Genomic DNA, 18,862 nt, shown 5'->3' with positions numbered 1-18,862 from the left:
GGCGATCGTCTGCAGAGAAGAGGGGTGCGGTGGTGAAGAAGCGGTGGGATTTTAGGGTGTCCTGTGTGCCTCTTTTAAAGGGGAAAAAGGAGGATGCAGTTGAAGATGGGGGGCTGGAGAGGCTGAGGATGGAGATTTTTCCGCGATGGACGAAGGAGGAGAGAAGGAGGGCCATGGAGGAGTGCGGCTGAGGGCTTCGAGAGTGAGAGAGGGAGAAGCTTCTGGAGAAGGGGAGAAAATGTTCGGCCTCCAACCTCTTGCGAGAAAACCCTAAAAAAATGTTCAGTCCCTCAAATTTACGTAATTTCCAAAAAGAAGGCTCCTTCAACAAGATTTTTTGTATAAATGGTTTTAGAATGAGTTTTGTAGCAAAATTGACTTTAAAACTCATTCATTTTTCTTGTAATTTTTCCAATTTTTTGGTTTTTATGTTATTTTCATTTTTTTGTATTTTTGGAATAAAATCCTAAAGTTTTACGAGAAATCAAAAGTTAAAACTAATTTTTTGGTGTTTTTGTAAAATATTTACAAAAGAGAGTTTTTCTAAGAATTAAAAAGCTATTTTTGGGAAAATTTCTTCAGAAAAATGCGTTTGGATCTGGATTTTGAAGAAATGTGGATTTAAAGCATTGGATTCGGGTCCGAAATTGATTCTGAATATATCAATGTGAAATTTAATCCAAAAAATCTGAAGAATAATTGAAATTTAGCCTCGGTTTTCTCAGAAAATGGAGTCAGGGACAAAAAGGTCTTTTTTTACAAAACTTTGAAAAAATTGGGGTGTTCACAACTGTGCTGAGCACAGTTTTTACCAGACTGTGTAGATATATATATACTTTTACAAAAGATAAAGGCCCTAACATTAAGAAAAGAAAAAGAAAAAAACACTTTTATAAAAAAGTTGCAAGGTTTTCCTTCATTCGATGCACCCCATTTGGTTTCTTCTTTCCTGCTGCCCCCATCTCTCTCCAACTAAACCCGTCTTCTAACTCCCAACCCCTCTCTCTAAAAAATAATAGAAAGAGAGTTCAAAGTTGAAAAAGTCAAGGTTTTTGTCTGTGTTTTTCTTATTGAACGCATTTCCCATTTTGTTCTCCTCTGATGGTTTGTTTTACTTGATGATGTGAGGATCAATGATTTTTTGCTCCCTTTAATTTTGAGGTTTGTGGGTTTGGCTTAGTATTAGAAAAAATGCATCACATCTAGGGATCAAACAAGGTCTTCACCCACGCCTTTTCTCAAAATTCTGCCATGTATCCCTGCACAGGTTTTGATTTTAACCTTTATCCTCACCTCCATCCCCTGTCCAAACAAGCTGAGGTGGGGTGGGACCGCATTTCCCCTTGGTCCACCACCATTCCTAAAGAAGCAGAGAAAGTTTTACTAATAGGGATCGGTGATTGGGTGGGTGGGGAGGCAAGGCGAGGCGGGAGAAAGTGCAAGTCCATCCCCACCTCCATCCCTACACAGATTTTGATTTTAACCTCCATCCTCGTTTCATGTCCTACATACCCGGTCCAAGGCGGGGCCCCATTTTCCCCTGATTCATTGTCATCCCTAATCACATTATAACCCCACCTTGAGCTTCAAATGGGTTTGACCAGCCACTTCCAAACTAGTTGAAATATATTTGGCTAATATTAATCTAAGGCACATAGAAAATGAAACGATTAATCACAAACACCAAATGATGGAAAGGAACAAAAATAACAAATTTGTGAGGGTGGGCCTACAAAATTTGTTTCTTCAAACTACGAGAGAGAGAGAGAATGTGGTGGGTAGGCACTGAAGTTGTAAGAGCAACATGGAAATCAATGGTCCCCACCTCTCCTCTCAAAAGAAAGCATAAGAGATTTGTTAAATAAAAAAAAAACACAAAGATAAGTTTCTTACCTTATTTTTTCCTTATGCTCTCTCAATGACCTTTTTTAGCCTAGCCAAACCCACAAACCCCAAATTCGAGAAAATCTAAAAAATCAATGATCCTCACATCAACAAGAAAAAACTTTGACCATCAGAGGAAGACAAAAAGGGAAATGCATTCAACAAGAAAACCATACAAAGAAAAGAAACCAACCTTTTCAACTTTGAACTCTCTTTCTGTTATTTTTTAGAGAGAGGGGGAAGTTGGGTTGGGGTGAAACGGTTTCAGCTGGAGAGAGATGGGTCATAGGGAAGAAACTGAATGGACTGCATCGAATGAAGAAAACCCCTGCAATTTTTTTTAGAAAAATACTTTTTTTACAATGTTGGCACCCTTTTTCTGTGGGGTCTACTTGGAAAAGGGAAATTTTTGCATGTGCATGATTGAATGCACACTGCTATTAAAGTGCATGTGTTATGCATTATGTGTTTATATGATTGTGTAAGAATGCATATAGTTAATCGTGATCAATGCCTATTAGTGAATGCATAAATGAGTTTGATATGTTATAATTGCATGTGTTGCATGATAGTATCTTTGGCATTGAATTTTGCATTCATGAACCAAAATTAAAGATCTAAAATTATATTTATTCTGTATATGCATGGATAAATAATAGACCTAATCATGTAAACATTGATTCTATTGAGCTTACAATGAGAGGTTAAGTAGTACTTTTGACTCTATCGAACTTGTTTTGAGCATAAAAGGTTGCCCCTTCTCAGCCACGAAAATAGGAAAATGCCTCCAAATTAGTCGTGGGGTGGTAGGTCGCGAAACACATGAGTAGAAGTTTGATGCATCAGGAAAGAGGTGTTGGGAGCTCTCACCCAGGACAAGTGAAAGGTGTCCATCTAGAGCATAACCATAAATTGTTTGAATGTACCTCCTAAGTCATGGTCATGATCTTGATCTAGGTACTGTTTGTGTAGTATCCACAGGGTTAAGAAATGATAACCTTAATTGTTTGTGCATTTAGTTAAGCATGGCATCCATCACGCAAAACATTAACCTAAATAAAAACAATTAAAGTCACTCATGCATGAAAGATCTTATGTCCTTGAATGGTCAGTGCATTTACGTTTATTTAATCATGCATAAGATTATAACTATTTATGAATGATATTCTTGTGACGCACTGTGATGATATGTATATTTGAATGAATAATTGACTGCATCATTATGTGAGTTTGTTGAAATATGATAATGTATACTAGTTTTGGTTTACCTATGTTGTTATTTTCTATCAGGCTTTCACGAGTCTGACCCATTTTATGGATTTTCAAGTGAGGTATGATGTATAGCTGCGGAGCGAATGTAGAATGCTCCAATGTTGTTGAGTGACAATCTTTTTCTTTTTTGAGGATAGTTTTGAAAAAAATATTTATTGTTATTTTAGATTGAAAATACTCTGATATGATTTTTTAATTATTGAGACTGAATTAAATTTTAATAGTGAATGTTATTCGTATTTTAGTTCAGTTATGATGATTGTTCATACTGTAACCCACCCATAATATTTAACCCAAAGAAAAAGGTTTTTTTCGCAAGTTTTAAAAGAAAAAAATTCTCAAAATTTTTTTGTTTAAAATTTTGGGGCGTTACAATTGCTCCATTGGGTTCACTATATCGGAACTGAATAGAGTCTTAATCTTGTGACAACGCTGACAGATTTGTTGTGCTTATCAAAGTCATTAGGAGGGCTACCAAAGTCCATAGTAAGTTTACTTTTATTTATTTTTATTTTATTTATTGGGGTGTGTTTAATCTATAATTTCTATATTTTTGTTTGTTTTCTATATTTTCTAGTGTTGGTGTTGACATATACCATCAACCACATTTTTATTTTTAGAAAAGCAAATCGAGGTATGTTGGATCGTATGACAGAGGAATCGAAAGATGAAAAGTTGCACCCTTGAATCATCTGATCCTTGCTCACAGAAGGAAGAAAGGCTCGAATTCTTGAAGAACGAAACCCATAACTTTCAAGAATCTAATCCCAAATCTATATTTTTAAATATTTATTTAAAACTCATTTTCAAAATCTTTCCAAAAGTAAGGATCTAGATAACCCGATGGAATCCCATAAATATTTGAAAAGGCCGATGGGAAAGACATTGACCCCTAGGGCTTTCAAATGGGCTAAGTGCGAGACCACTTGTTTAATTTCAGAGAGTGAGAAAGGCCATTGTAGTACCTTTAAAACTGCAAGCTTTTATCCGATATTGACCTTGTCATGTATGCGTTATGATTAAAATCTTAGAATTATAAGATGATGCACCACATATTTTCTTGTCCCGTCCTTGGTTTCAAAAAATATTTGGATTGCCATGGTGGGGTTTTTAGTCTAATTTGAAGCTCTATGTACTCAATTAGAGAGCTCATATCGACTTAAAATTTAGCACCAAAAGGAAAGAAGTGGCAGATTATTTGGAGCTGGTGGATTAATCTTGTGTAGTGCTTGTTTTGGTAGGGACGAAACCCAAGGACTTTTAAGAGTAATCTTGCAATACTTTGAAGAATTTAGTTTTTATTGAAAAATCTTGGAAAATTATTGATATATACTAATAAATCATAAATTTTTAAAAAAATATTGTATTAATATCAGGTTTTTACAATAGCAATTCTTTAAAATATCAAGTTAAAATTTTCACTTTCTTGAAATATATATTTTAGATCTGAATTCCGATATGATTCTGATTTTGACCCAGATATGGATTTGCTATTAGCATTTCAGGTTCAGATCAGGATCTCCATGATAATGCAAAGTGCAAGGAGAGTGGCATAGCAAAACTCACACACACACCGAAATGCCCACACCAGCACAGTGATGTAGCCCATTCACTATCTCAAATGAAGCTTCTCCCTCGTGGCGGCCTGCAATGGATTTTGGCTACTCTCAAGATTTGTCATAGTTAATTAAATTCAAAATTGCTTGTATTGCCTAAGAATCCTTGCACTGATTGGATCCTTTTGCATATATTTTTGTTATTTCAATTTTAGATTGGATTTTAGTTTTTTATTAGGCTTTATGTTCATTTTGGATTCATAAACTTTTGCCTTTTTCTATAAACAATCATTGTTCAAACAAATTTGGGATGATTAGAGATTTATTTTTTATTCTTTTAAGCTTCCAAAATTTTTGTTTTATCTTCAGTCAATTTTTAGTGTTTTGATAGTTTAGTATGCAATAGCATATATCGTGGTGTAGTTTTTACTATCCCACTCTGGACCCTTGCATCATATTCATTAATCATTTGGAAGAAGATCACTATTTGAGGGAGCTTTAATCCCATGAACCATCCACACAGGCACTTGTGTGTGCATAAGTAAAGCAAAGATATAATCCAACCAAAAGAAGGTCCAAAATCTATAACCAATGATTATCAGACAGCTCTTCTTCTCCAATATTTGAGTGTTTCATCAATTGAATCTTATATATTTATTATTTATAATTTATTTAACAAGATATATGTTTTGTGAAGATTTTATTTTTTGAGAAGAAAGGCAAACATTCTCATTTTGTAGAAATTAATTCATGACATATACAAATATAATTAAAAACACGATGATTGAGACAGCAGAATTCGAGATGAGCTATCAAAAGGGGTCCCAATTCTAGAACCGCTAAACATGAGCATGTTGAACCAACATATCTGGAAGCAAGACGTAGCTCCTGTTTTTTTGCTTTCTTCAACATCATCCATTCTCTACACTCGTTGGTAGTTCTAACCTGTAATAATTTTATGCTTGGGGTTGCCCTTAAAAAAACAATCTCATTCTTGTGTAACCAAATCAGCTGCCATTGAAATAAAAACCCAGCTACTCTACTCGTAGTCCCCTTTGCCTGATCCTTTTGGGAGAGGAACACATCTCACAGACTGCAAAAACTATCATCCGTAACCTCATTCCAGAAGAACTCCTGCAGCTTCCTAAACCATATGCACCCAACGAAGAGGTGCTTATTAGATTCCACAACACACTCACAAAAATAGCACCGACTAACCAGTCGAAACCCCATTAATTGGAGATTGTCATCAGTTTTTGCCATGCCGTGGAGAACGAGTCACCCTTGGAGGAAGGTCAGCCCCCCCCCCCCCAGAGATAGCGATCTGGCAGCCAGGTCGCAAAAAGGGTGGCCGGTATCTATTAACAAGAGGTCATATTTTACTCTCCATCTTTCTCGTATTTTCACCTTATTTTGTCATTATTGTTCCTAATCCTCATTCCTGCCAATGATCACAACAAATCCTGCAGTTGTTGGCAAAACTATGTTGTCTAGCTACATTAATCTGCCATTGTCCCTCAACCGACCAACTGTTGTTGAAGTTTTTACATCTCAACATGTTTTTCAAAACGTGGAAAGGGATGGCTCACAATGCATTTAAAACTTTACAATACAAAGTATTATGATCCGTTAATGTTTAGCAGTTAATTTACAGACATACCAAAATCTTGAAAATTCATAATCTAAAACATATTGTTTACTTCCTTAAAAGAATATTAATTAAAAAATAAAAAATAAAAAATAAAAAATAAAAAATAAAAACAATATGTATTGTCTGATTGAAGAAAAACTCAATTGTTGGAGAATATATAAACACCATATGATAATCAAAGATTGTAGAGGGTGTTCAAGTTCAGCTCATTTCTTGATTGAACTGAGCCAAGGTTGAGTTCATGAAAAGCCTGAGCCAAACAAGCAAAGTACAAGCTAGTTCATAAAAAAAACAAAAAAAAAATACTTGTTCAAAGTTGAGAATAATAGAATTTACAACATAAACCTACTAAGCCGAACTCAAACTTGGCTCATTTACAAAGTAAATTATTGTTTCAAACTTATAACGAATAGGATTTGAACTCTAAACTTATTGCGTGCAGGCTAAACACTTCTACCATGCATTGTTTCATTTCCCAGCGCAAGCTATAAGATTTGAAGCTGATGCATTTAGGAAACTGAAGAAGAAGAAACTAATAATTGAAGAGAGAGAGAAAAAGTTACATTAAAAAGGGTAGATAAAAGACTGCATTTTTGTCATCCTTGAGCCTCTTCTCCAAAATAAGTCATAAATAAGTCATAAATAAGTTCTACAAAAAAAAATAATTACTAAAAGAACATTTCTTCTTATAAAGTAAAAGTGTAATTTCAATATCATGAAAGTTTGACATTTTACATGTGGGTGATTCCTTGGAATGGAGCCAATTGATATACAACGATGGGACTTCTGACTTTATGTTTTGAATCATCCCAAACAAGTGAAGTTGACGCCATAGGATTGGCGCCAAGAGGATCACCATTCACCTCTACCTTAAAGGATAGACATTGTCCCCGTCTGCTAAATAAGAGAGTTTCTGGTGTGACACTGATCTTAAGCCCACTTGGGACATTGACCATTGCTTTGTAGACTGAAGTTGTTGCACCAACATTGGTCACTGTGCGATAGAACACGGCATGGATCGGGTCGGATCCATTGTTAACTTGGACCTGCATCGATGGGTAGTTGAGACCATCATAGCCTTGGCCGGCAGGTATGGCGGAGCAGTTGTTATATTGACCACCAGTCACGATTCCCAAGGCAGCACCGTCTATGTGATCTTTACAGAGAAATTGGGCGTATGACAATTGGTCCATGTCATACACTAAGCCTGGGTGAACAGCATGTCTTGGATCAAATAGACCCGAACCGTAGGCAAATTCTGCGTCCTCATTCAGCCTTGGGTCCATCATCTTTGCTGGAAATGAGAAAGAAAAACGGTTAAAGATATGGTATAGGCACCTTTGAATCTTCAGACATAATGGGCTATCTGGGTTAGCAACTTCCAAGGTTAGGCACATCTAGAGCAGTTACGGTCATGGGTTGTATTCAATCCATCTTGTACATCTCACTTGAAAACCATGAGAATGTTAAAGCGGGGGGCCATACATAGATAGCTCCATCAAGTGAGATGTGCAGTTGCGATGGAATATAACATCATATACAATAGGATGGCAACTGCCCTCGTTGCAACTATTTGTAAGCACCTGCCATGGTTTTTTTTTTTCCCTTATATTGGCAAAAATAGGCACCTACCATCTTGAGAATTGAGTATTCATTTCAAAGGAGAGAGCAGAGACATTTTGCAGATTATTTTTATGAATTGCAATATAGAACTATTGGCATGTTATTTGGCTAATCTCACATTATATTTTTGTTTGCAAAAGGCAAATCAATGGATTTCCAAATTCACACATTTACAGACCGAAGCAAATTAAAAAAAAATAGAGAACAACACTACTATTTTGATGCAATCTACCAACTATAGAATTCTTGGAGTGAAGTAAAGGATCAAACTTACGAAACCACAAAGACAGATCTATACATCTACAATCAGATACTAGTGTGTATTTTATTTGTTTTAAGGCATCATTGTCAATGCAAAGCAAATATTATAGATGAAAAATATCAAATAAAACAAAATAGAAAACAAATTTACCTGTGGTCATGAGAGCAGACTTGATTGCAGTAGGAGACCAACGAGGGTGGAAAGACTTGATGTATGCAGCCGCACCACTCACATGAGGACATGACATTGAAGTTCCAGACATTATATTGTAGTTAACCATTCGTTCGTCATCCTTCTTCCCAGTCATTGAAGATAATGGTGTATATGCGGCCAGAATATCTAGCCTAGGGGCAGTGATATCAGGTTGTAATCAAGGGTATGGTTATTAGATCAAGCAACAATGATTAGCACTATCCCATCATTTAGAGGACAGAAGGGGATGCATGGCATCCAGTCATTGGGCAGAGTAGCTACTCAGCCAATGACCCGATTTGCTCTCCCTTTTAAGCATGTAAAATACTGCATTACCTTGAGGATTCTTGGTGAGAGTGTATTCGGGCCACGAGATGAGAAAGATGCAATTTGTGGAATGCTCACATTAACTGTATAAGACATGTATATAACTGCATAAGGCGACCTTCAAGAAAAATAGAGGAAAAAATCAATTTTAATGGATGATGTTTGGAACAATCTTTGTGCAACAAGTATATACGTGATGTAATATAGCAATTCATAGAGCTTAATTTGGAGAATAATTAAGATGACAAAATCAGGTTTTTGGAAGGTCTGTTGGCTTCAGTCTCCCATTGAAGACAACATTGTCAAGAGTTGGCAGTCTTATTGATGTGGCCAAATATCGTGGGTGGGCTTTAATTAGAGTTCCAGATATGACTACTCCATTGCTTAACTTTATATTGACATCGAATTGCTTCCCAAATACGAATTCGGGTGATATTCAAGGATGGGTTTGTGTCACAAATAACCCTATCCTCCTCTGGAATTAGCTAGATGAACAAGGTTAGGGGCCCAACCGAGAAGGAAGGAGCTGTAGGCTGACAGAGAAGGATCGTCACCTACGATACACGCAACAAGAACTACGCAATTGCGCAAAAAGGGAGTGAAGATGATTGTATAGTGGTGGTCAATTCATGGAAGCCTCTCAATCAAGGTTTCATTGTAACCGTTACCCATGTCAGGAATTTAAGTGAGGAGATCGAGTTTCAATTTACTTACCTAGTGGAATTGATGTAATCATTTATTGTCATTGATTTGTTGGTATCCACTAAAACTGCTGGTAGAGCAAAAGGGAAAGCTGCGTCTTGGCTTTTGTAACTCTGAAAGATGATTCCAGCCCCTCCAATGTCCCTAACACTGGAGTCAAGGTCTCCTTTTACCAAATCACAAAGAACAATCTTCCCTTTCACCTTGTTGGGATCTAGAGTCTGATCACAAAAACTGCAAACAAATTGTTAAGCAATCATGAGTACAAGCTATAATCCTATTGCACACATCATTTTATAGGGTGCGAATCTTCAACCCACTTTTGAAAAATATTTTTTGACAAATATAATCGTACGGATCGGATCTCTATGGCCAAAAACCTAAGGATTGCCTCTTGTAGCGAATTCTTTTAACGTGTACGTGAGATTTTATATATATATATATATATATATATATATATATATACACTACATGCGCAAACGAACCCCAAGAATTTCTAAAAATTATCTTGAACTTTCCCGAGGAACCCAAAGACTATACAAGTATGCAGTTGTTCTTACGTTGGATATGGCCCGTAGCCACCTGAACTGCTTCCTGCCTGGGCCCCAGTGATGAATGGGTAATATTTCTTATTCGGGGAATAAGTATTTAATGATATGCCCTGTCATTTTAAAAAGAAGAACCAAATTAACAAACTTAATATATAAGCTAAAACAAGCGACCTAGCTAGAAAAAATGATTGTGAAGAAAATTTTTAGTGAAGAGCCAAAGGTATACTGTAATCTGCATGCCATTGCCCAGTGCAAGTTTGGTTCCGAACTGCCGATCAATGGAACTCGCCGCCACCGTAAGGATCCATGGTGACACATTCTCCACCATGCCAGGGTCAGGGCCATCGTTCCCGGCCGACGCCACCGTGATAATTCACTTACTCATGGCATGAAACGACCCAATCGATATTGCATCCTTGAGGTATCCATTGTTCATGCCGCCTATGGAGATTGAGATCACATCAACACCATCGGCGATGGCATCGTCGAAGGCAGCAAGAATGTCGATGTCGGAGCAGCCAATGTCTTCCCAGCATACCTTGTATGCAGCAAGGCGAGCTGCAGGGACTGCACCCCGCGCAGTGCCATTAGCAAGCCCATACATGCTTGCGTTTGGAACTTGGACACCAGCTGCAGTTGATGCTGTGTGGGTGCCATGACCCTTAGTGTCAACTGTAGATAGTATATCAGAGGGTTGAAGTTGCGTGAAGGGTCCGTCTATTCTATAATAGTTGGCTCCGATGAGTTTGTTGTGTCAATTTAATTATTGAAGGTTGGGAGTGTAAATCTTTGATTGAATCAGAGAGAGAGAGCATACTTGTTACACCCACTAAAATGCTCAGATCTTTCACATGTGCCCTTCCATTTAGCAGGAGGAGGTCCAAGATCCTTGTCGTCAAAGCTCTGTGAATGGGGGCTGATACCTATGTTTATATGAGGAAAGATGGCATCATTTTCTTGAAAAGAATCAATTTTATGAAAAAAAGAAGAAGAAGAGCTCCTTCAAAAAAAAAAAAAAAGAGCAACAAATGTGACTGGGTCAAGTTGGCTAGAAAACCAAGGAACAACTTATGCATATCTAATCAAACCATTGCTTACATTCATAATACCCTTTAATGCTTACCTGTGTCCAAAACTCCAATGATGACATCACTTTCAAACTTGAGCTGCCTTTTTACATTCAAAGGGAAGCCGACGAAATCCCACGATCTTGTGGTGTGAAGCTTGTGATAGGAATTAGGAAATACTGATGTCACGCCTTCAGTTTCTGCACATTATTAAGTAATAGTATATTAAACAAGCTAAACTATTGGAAAAATTGATTGTGTATACAATAGTCAATGTACTTGTGTTTCATACTAACCAGCTAATCTTTTTGCTTCCTCCAGTGAGAGTTTTGCAGCGAATGCATTGAAACTTCGCTTCTAACTGTAGACCATTGTCTCTCTTGCAATGTCATGGCTGCCAAAATGAATTTCATGAAATTAAAGCAAATTGCTCATCACATGCTCAAGGAATGCCAATAATTCATTGTGAACGAGTGGAAACTTTTTTCATAGTATACACATTTATGATTTAGTATCAATAACAAATAAATTTTAGAAACTTAAGTTTGATAGGAAAACTCATTCATTTGAGATACTACTGCTACCATTTTGATGTAGGATTGGTTGGAAAACATCATGTGGCACCAGCCACGATTGTTTGGGCAAGCTAGGTTTTTATATATATATATATATATATATATATATATATATATATATATATATATATATATATATATATATATATATATATATATATATATATAGAGAGAGAGAGAGAGAGAGAGAGAGAGAGAGAGAGAGAGATTGAATGCTAAATGAAGCATGTTATATGGGTTGTATGAATTTTTTTTGTTTTATTTTAAAAGTTTGATCATACAGATGAGATCTGTGTGCCTGGTATTATACGGATCAAGTCATGTAGTGTTTGGTTTCAAGACATGGTTGGTTTTTAAAATGTTTGAAAAATTGATGGCCAAAAATCATAAATCTTCAAGACTCCAAATATATATCATGATAGACTGCACCTGTCGATGGATTTAGAGAGGGAGAGAGAGAGAGAGAAAGGAGAACATTCACCATTCAACATTACCAAAATACATCCAACAGAATATTGGATGGGAGAGAAACAAAAGAGAAACAGAGAGAGAGAGAGAGAGAGCGACCTACCGGTTACAGATGCAAGCATGTGATGGTGCGTGTCTGAGAGAAAATTGGATGGCACGTCTCCCATGTACACGATGTATGACTGCCAATGTTAGACAGTTTAATATATGAAATGATTAATCTATGTCAAGTATCAACAGAAAATCTTAAGTCATGTAAACCACCAATAATTGCATGAGATTTATGACTTCCAAATAATCAAATAGGCAAAATGATATCCAATTGACTCACTAGCTACCTACTTGTGAGAAATAAATTTGAGCTAGTCTCATCAATTACTTACCTTCCTTTCCGTGGTGCTACTGCAATGAACCACCGTGAGTAATAGGAAGCAAATTATGAAGGGCATTTTTGACGTACCCATTTTTCTTTATCTGTTTGGCAAAAGATACTTGGAAGAAATTGGTAAAATGGATTTGGTAGGAAAAATAAGGGAATTTATTTGAAAGGAATTTGGATTCTTTTTCTTTGACTGCCTTTTACAAGCATGCCAAACGGAAAAACAAATGCATTTTGGAATCCTTAATTCCCAAGAATCGCTCTACTTCCCAAGCAGAACCTTCACTTTTGCTAGACACAATGGAGGGCAAGGAGAAGATCGGTAAGTTGTTTTCACGTGGTAAGTATTAATATAAGGTGATCAGTTGCTAGCCTGTGGTTGAGATCATTTTCCCTTAAATTCTAGATGTTAGAAAACTTTCTGCATTTAGACAATCATAAAGATACCCTTGGCATTACAAAGAATGGAAAATCAATATATGAGCTGGATCCGAACTTGAATTTTATGCTGCAAATATGGATCTGAACTGAAATTGCAGTAGAGTTGAACTCGTATATGAAGTTTTATATGGTAGTACTGATTCTGACAGTGTTTGTAAACGAGAGTTTTCATGGAAATAAGCATAAATAGGTTGATTTGTATTGTTGTATATATTTCCACACAAGCATGGATCTAAATAGATTCAGATTGAGTCCAAAATAACATAAATATGAAGTCGATCTAAATATATAAGTAGATCTTATTTTAAAATCCATGTATGGGTAGCATGTCTAATTTGTAGTTTGGATCAAAAGTCCCTCTGGATCCAGTCCCATTGATGACCATTTCTGATCAATTAGACAAACCGTGCTTGGAGATCCATTTGTTAAAATAGGCTGGCTTAAGCCCTGGACAATGGAGCAGGGCCCAATTCTGGCATAGGTGAGGTTGGTCCAGATCTGACTCAATTCCTAATTTTCGTCATTTCTTTTTTGTAAACCCTAAATGTAGAACCACCCATCTTATACGTTTTGAACCGATTGATTGCCCTATTTATTGGGAATTAGGGTATCTTCAAAGGACTTGCTGTCAATTAGTAAATTGAACATATTTACAGCCTACAATTGTTGTCTTAAAACTAAAAGGCTCATCAAGTGGTTGGAAGACCATGAGCTTCGGGTCCTATGATTCGGTTCAATTTCAAGGGGTATCCAAGCTTTTGGCTTGAACCACCTTGAACTGTGTCAAACGTAAAAAAGCTATTGGCAAGTGAAGATGATCATGCTTATCCTCAGCTTTGTACAAAAAATTCTCCAATAAACAAGGAACTGATTGTATGAATTTTTAGGGTAAAATGATCCGCCCCAACCCCAAATTATTTGTTCCAAATCTGTCATATTCGGATATGGATTATCTGAATATCAGATTTTATAGGTCAGATCTACTTCGGAATAGGATTGAAGCTTCAGACCCATTTTTCACCCCTACGCTATGCCACTTTTCAATGATCAGATCCAGTGTCGATTCAATCAAGACCGGATCCATATCCGGACCTGTTTCGATCCCAAGGTAAAACCCAGTCAATGATTATGTTAGTGTAAGTGAAACATAGACCTTGACAGACCATAAATTGTGTGCCTGGAAAGTAGTCAGTCTTCCATGCTCTTGTGGACATTCAAGGATTCCATGGAGCCAAACGTTTGCTTTGAACCTTGCAATGTTTTCCCTAAATGTGGGTCAATGGTTCCATTCCCAGCCATGTACTGGACCTGCTACTTGGCTCACAACCTACCGAGCAAGTTCATTTGGCTTCGCCAAAAATATTAAAAAACAAAAAACCAGTAACAAAGACCATCATAAGTGTTTAATTTGGTGCACCTCTCTTTCCATTATTCGATCCACATATTCTTCGCGTTGGGAGTGTTAACTTTTACAGTGTAACTAGTGTCCTGCAATCCGGCGCTATAGATGTGTTTTGATATGGTCAATTTGCTAAGAATCTACAGTTGAATTATGCTTTTTTGACAAAATTACGTTAACTTTCTGATGAAAAACATGCTTTTTTGGGTTTGGAAAGATAACAATAATTATGGGATATTGATTTTTCAAACCCTAATAAAAAACCTGTTTATGTACCAAAAATTTGAATGATGCGAGACTAATTCACTTTATTCTTGACAGTTTTGCTCTTTTGTTTGGTCAAAATCATAGCGAACAATTGAATTTTTTGAAGTAACAACTTACATGGCACATGATTTTTTCAAGTGATAACTTACACAAGTAGTTTAACCAAGGCACCTAAATTTTCAGGCAACAAAAAGGCAAAAATATTAAGAAAAAACTTAATGGACATTGTTGTTTATCTTGTGAATCATGTGAATTTAGCATAATAGTACTATAGCAAGTGATGAGATATCACTTGCTGCAACAGAGGATTGAGAATAGAAAAAACACAGTTACAGTCCACTGATCCCAATACACCTGCTACAAAAAACATTAGCAGATGCAGAAAACATAGATAAGCAACCACATTACACTACACTAGAGTCAAACTATGAGTCCATACAACTTCCATTTGACTGCAGATCGTCCAGCTGATTGAAAAAACACAGTTACAGCCCACTGAGTCAATCACCTGTATATATAGGAGTTGTTTGCACACTTTTGTTCTCATTGCTTTTACTAAGCATTTCATCAATAAAAGCTTTATTTTTTATATTTTGTTCTCTTGTATTAGCCCTTGTAGGCTTCTTGTATTGTCCTTAAAGGACTCGTGGTTGAGCACATAGTGAATCTGCTATTGTATGCCTTTAGTGGCTCTTGTCTTTTCGTCTTCCACTTCTTTCATTACATCATAAGAGAGGGAGGTTGTGCCCTACCGTTTCCAAGGCCTTTAAAATGCAACCTATAGAAAAGTTGTCCTGAGTAAATATGCTGTAAGCTAACAGCAACCATGTAACAATTGATTGCTTTTTGTTTGAAACTCACTATAAACATAAAGAGGAATAAGGTTCACACACGTCTAGCTGGCTGAAAGACTCATTAAAAGCCCATCTTTTTAACATGAAATGTTCTCATGAAACTTATCGAACTGCATGTATAACCTTGGAGTAGTAAAACCAATCACTATAGAGATTGAAAATTTGTATAGAAACTCCCTTACAAACAAGCTACAATAGTAACAAGATTGATCAAAATAATATGAATCATAAAGCAAGATAGAAGTTGCATTAGTGCATGCTGAGAACTGATAATGAAGATCCCAGAGCTATGACAAACTGCATCAGCACCTTCATTTTTAGTAATTTAAATATATACGATGAGCACTTCCATTTTCTGCAATAACCTTGTTGAGCACATGCTTAAATAAGTTGAACCAGTGAGGATTAAAAGAACTGCCTCCATCATGAAGACCATAAAGCTGCAAAAAAAGCTACACAAGCAAGAATTTAGATTATGCAACAGAGAATAATAATTTAATTGAGACAACTCTGACTGTTATACGTGAAATTTATAGAAAACAATATCAAACAAGTTATCTGATGCCAAATGAAAGTAGAATTATATAAAATAAAAGTTCATTTTCTAAATCATATCGTTCTAATCTTTGAAGAAGCTAAAAAAGGATGAGAAAAGTGTGTCAATCCTTCCAAAAGAAAAATAAAATAAAACTTCAATATCTATGTCACACGGACTCGGCTAAGGAGTCACCGCACCCGAGGCGACACGCCCCAACACGGGTGCAGCTTCGGACATGATCCGGACTCGATCAACGCCAATTTGAACTCGGTCAACGAGTAAAGGCCGAGTTCGTCCTTGTTTTGGACTTGGTCAACATTGATCAAGTCTATTTTTGTCCATTTTTTAGGACAAAAATTTATAAAACCTAAAAAAAATATATCTTTTATATATTTTTTATATACTTTTGTCTTTAGAGAGAAAGACTGTGCAGAGTACAATCTTTACCCAAACTGTGCAGAGCACAGTCTTTACCAGACTGTGTAGATATATTTTTTTTAACTGTGCTGAGCACAGTCTTTACCAGACTGTATATATATATATATATATATATATATATATATATATATATATATATATATATATATATATATATATATATATATATATATATATATATATATATATATATACTTTTACAAAAGATAAAGCCCCCAACATTAAGAAAAGAAAAAGAAAAAAATACTTTTATAAAAAAGTTGCAAGGTTTTCCTTCATTCGATGCAACCCATTTAGTTTCTTCTTTCACTCTACCCTCGTCTCTCTCCAACTAAACCCGTCTCCTAACTCCCAACCTACCCAACCCCTCTCTCTAAAAAATAACAGAAAGAGAGTTCAAAGTTGAAGAAGTCAAGGTTTTTGTGTGTGTTTTTGTTATTGAACGCATTTCCCAATTTATTCTCCTCTGATGGTTCATTTTACTTGATGATGTGAGGATCATTGAGTTTTTGCTCCCTTTAATTTTGTGGTTTGTGGGTTTGGCTTAGTATTAGAAAAAAATGCATCACATCTAGGGATCAAACAAGGTCTTCACCCTCGCCTTGTCTTAAAATTCTGCCATCCATCCCTGCAAGTTTTGATTTTAACCTTTATCCTCACCTCCATCCCCTGTCCAAACAAGCCGAGGTGGGGTGGGACCCCATTTCCCCTTGGTCCACCACCATTACTAAAGAAGGAGAGAAAGTTTTACTAATAGGGATCGTTGATTGGGTGGGTGGGGAGGCAAGGCGGGGCAGGAGAAAGCACAAGTCCATCCCCACCTCCATCCTTGCATAGATTTTGATTTTAACGTCCATCCTCGTTTCATGTCCTACATACCCGGTCCAATGTGGGGCCCCATTTTCCCCCGATTCATTGCCTTTCCTAATCACATTATAACCCCACCTTGAGCTTCAGATGGGCTTTGACCAGCCACTTCCAAACTAGTTGAAATATATTTGGCTAATATTAAGCTAAGGCACATAGAAAATGAAACAATTAATCACAAAAACCCATATGATGGAAAGGAACAAAAATAACAAATTTGTGAGGGTGGGCCTACAAAAAGTGTTTCTTCAAACTACGAGAGCGAGAGAGAGAGAATGTGGTGGGTAGGCATGGAAGTTGTAAAAGCAGCTTAGAAAACAATGGTCCCCATCTCTCCTCTCAAAAGAAAGCATAAGAGATTTGTTAAATAAAAAAAAAACACAAAGATAAGTTTCTTACCTTATTTTTTCCTTATGCTCTCTCAATTACCTTTTTTAGCCTAGCCAAACCTACAAACCCCAAATTCGAGAAAATAAAAAAAAATCAATGATCCTCACATCAACAAGAAAAAAATCGACCATCAAAGGAAGACGAAAACGGAAATGCATTCAACAAGAAACACATGCAAAGAAAATAAACCAACCTTTTCAACTTTGAACTCTCTTTCTGTTATTTTTTAGAGAGAGGGGGAAGCTGGGTTGGGGTGAAAAGGTTTCAGCTGGAGAGAGATGGGTCATTGGGAAAAAACTGAATGGACTGCATCGAATGAAGAAAAACCCTACAATTTTTTTAGAAAAGTATTTTTTTTACAATGTTGGCACCCATTTTCTGTGGGGTCCACTTGGACCGCCAAGTAATGTTGTCGAAATCAACACCCAAGACTAATCTCCATTTAACTTTGAATCCAATGTTCGCCAGCCTAATTAGTTTCTCATATACCTTACTTTCATTAGTGGTATATACATATATATATATATATATATATATATATATATATATATGAAAATTAGAATATGTTTTCCAGCAATTGATTTTAACCAACAGCCATTCGATTTAGAGATCAAACAACTTCTTTCTTTCCCCTTCCCTACCTTCCCCTTTTCTCTCCCACCACTTCCACCACTATGCCACCAGCCTTCTCCCTAATGACCATCGTCACCCAGCAACGTCCACTAGTTTCCTCCCTATCACCTTCAGCCTCTATTAAAGTTGATTTCCTTCCCACCACCTACAACATTCATCTAGGTCAGTTTCCTCTCCACCTGCCCCAGTGTCTATCCAGGCCAGTTTCCTCCCCACCACCGGCTAGTCTCTCTCTCTCTCTCTCTCTCTCTCTCTCTCTCTAGAAAGTGACGACCATCGTCCCTCCGGCGAGCCTCTCTTTGGCACTTTTAACATTATCACTCTGGTGAGTAATGACAACCATTCCTCCATCTACGAACCCCACCTCTAGCGATCTCCTGCTTTCTCTAATCGGGTTCTCCTCTGCATGTATCTCTCTGAAATCCACAAAATTTCCTATTCCTTAATTACCCACGACCCAACTCCCCATTTTCTGCCATTTCCGTCAGAAAGGAAAAACCGCAGATTTTTCTCATCGGTTGCTTCG

The 18,862-nt window shown here is 36.7% G+C and overlaps 1 pseudogene; it reads right to left on the bottom strand.

Moving 5' to 3' along the window:
* Nucleotides 1-7,094: 7,094 nt before the first annotated feature.
* On the bottom strand, nt 7,095-18,406 carry LOC149848564 (subtilisin-like protease SBT4.14; annotated as a pseudogene).
* Nucleotides 18,407-18,862: the final 456 nt, after the last annotated feature.

The sequence above is a fragment of the Nuphar pumila genome, chromosome 1 (assembly GCF_984573655.1).
Source record: "Nuphar pumila chromosome 1, dmNupPumi1.hap1.1, whole genome shotgun sequence".
In the NCBI taxonomy this organism is placed as follows: Eukaryota; Viridiplantae; Streptophyta; class Magnoliopsida; order Nymphaeales; family Nymphaeaceae; genus Nuphar; species Nuphar pumila.
Note: the sequence above shows the minus strand (reverse complement) of the source record. Positions and strands in the feature narration are given on the sequence as shown.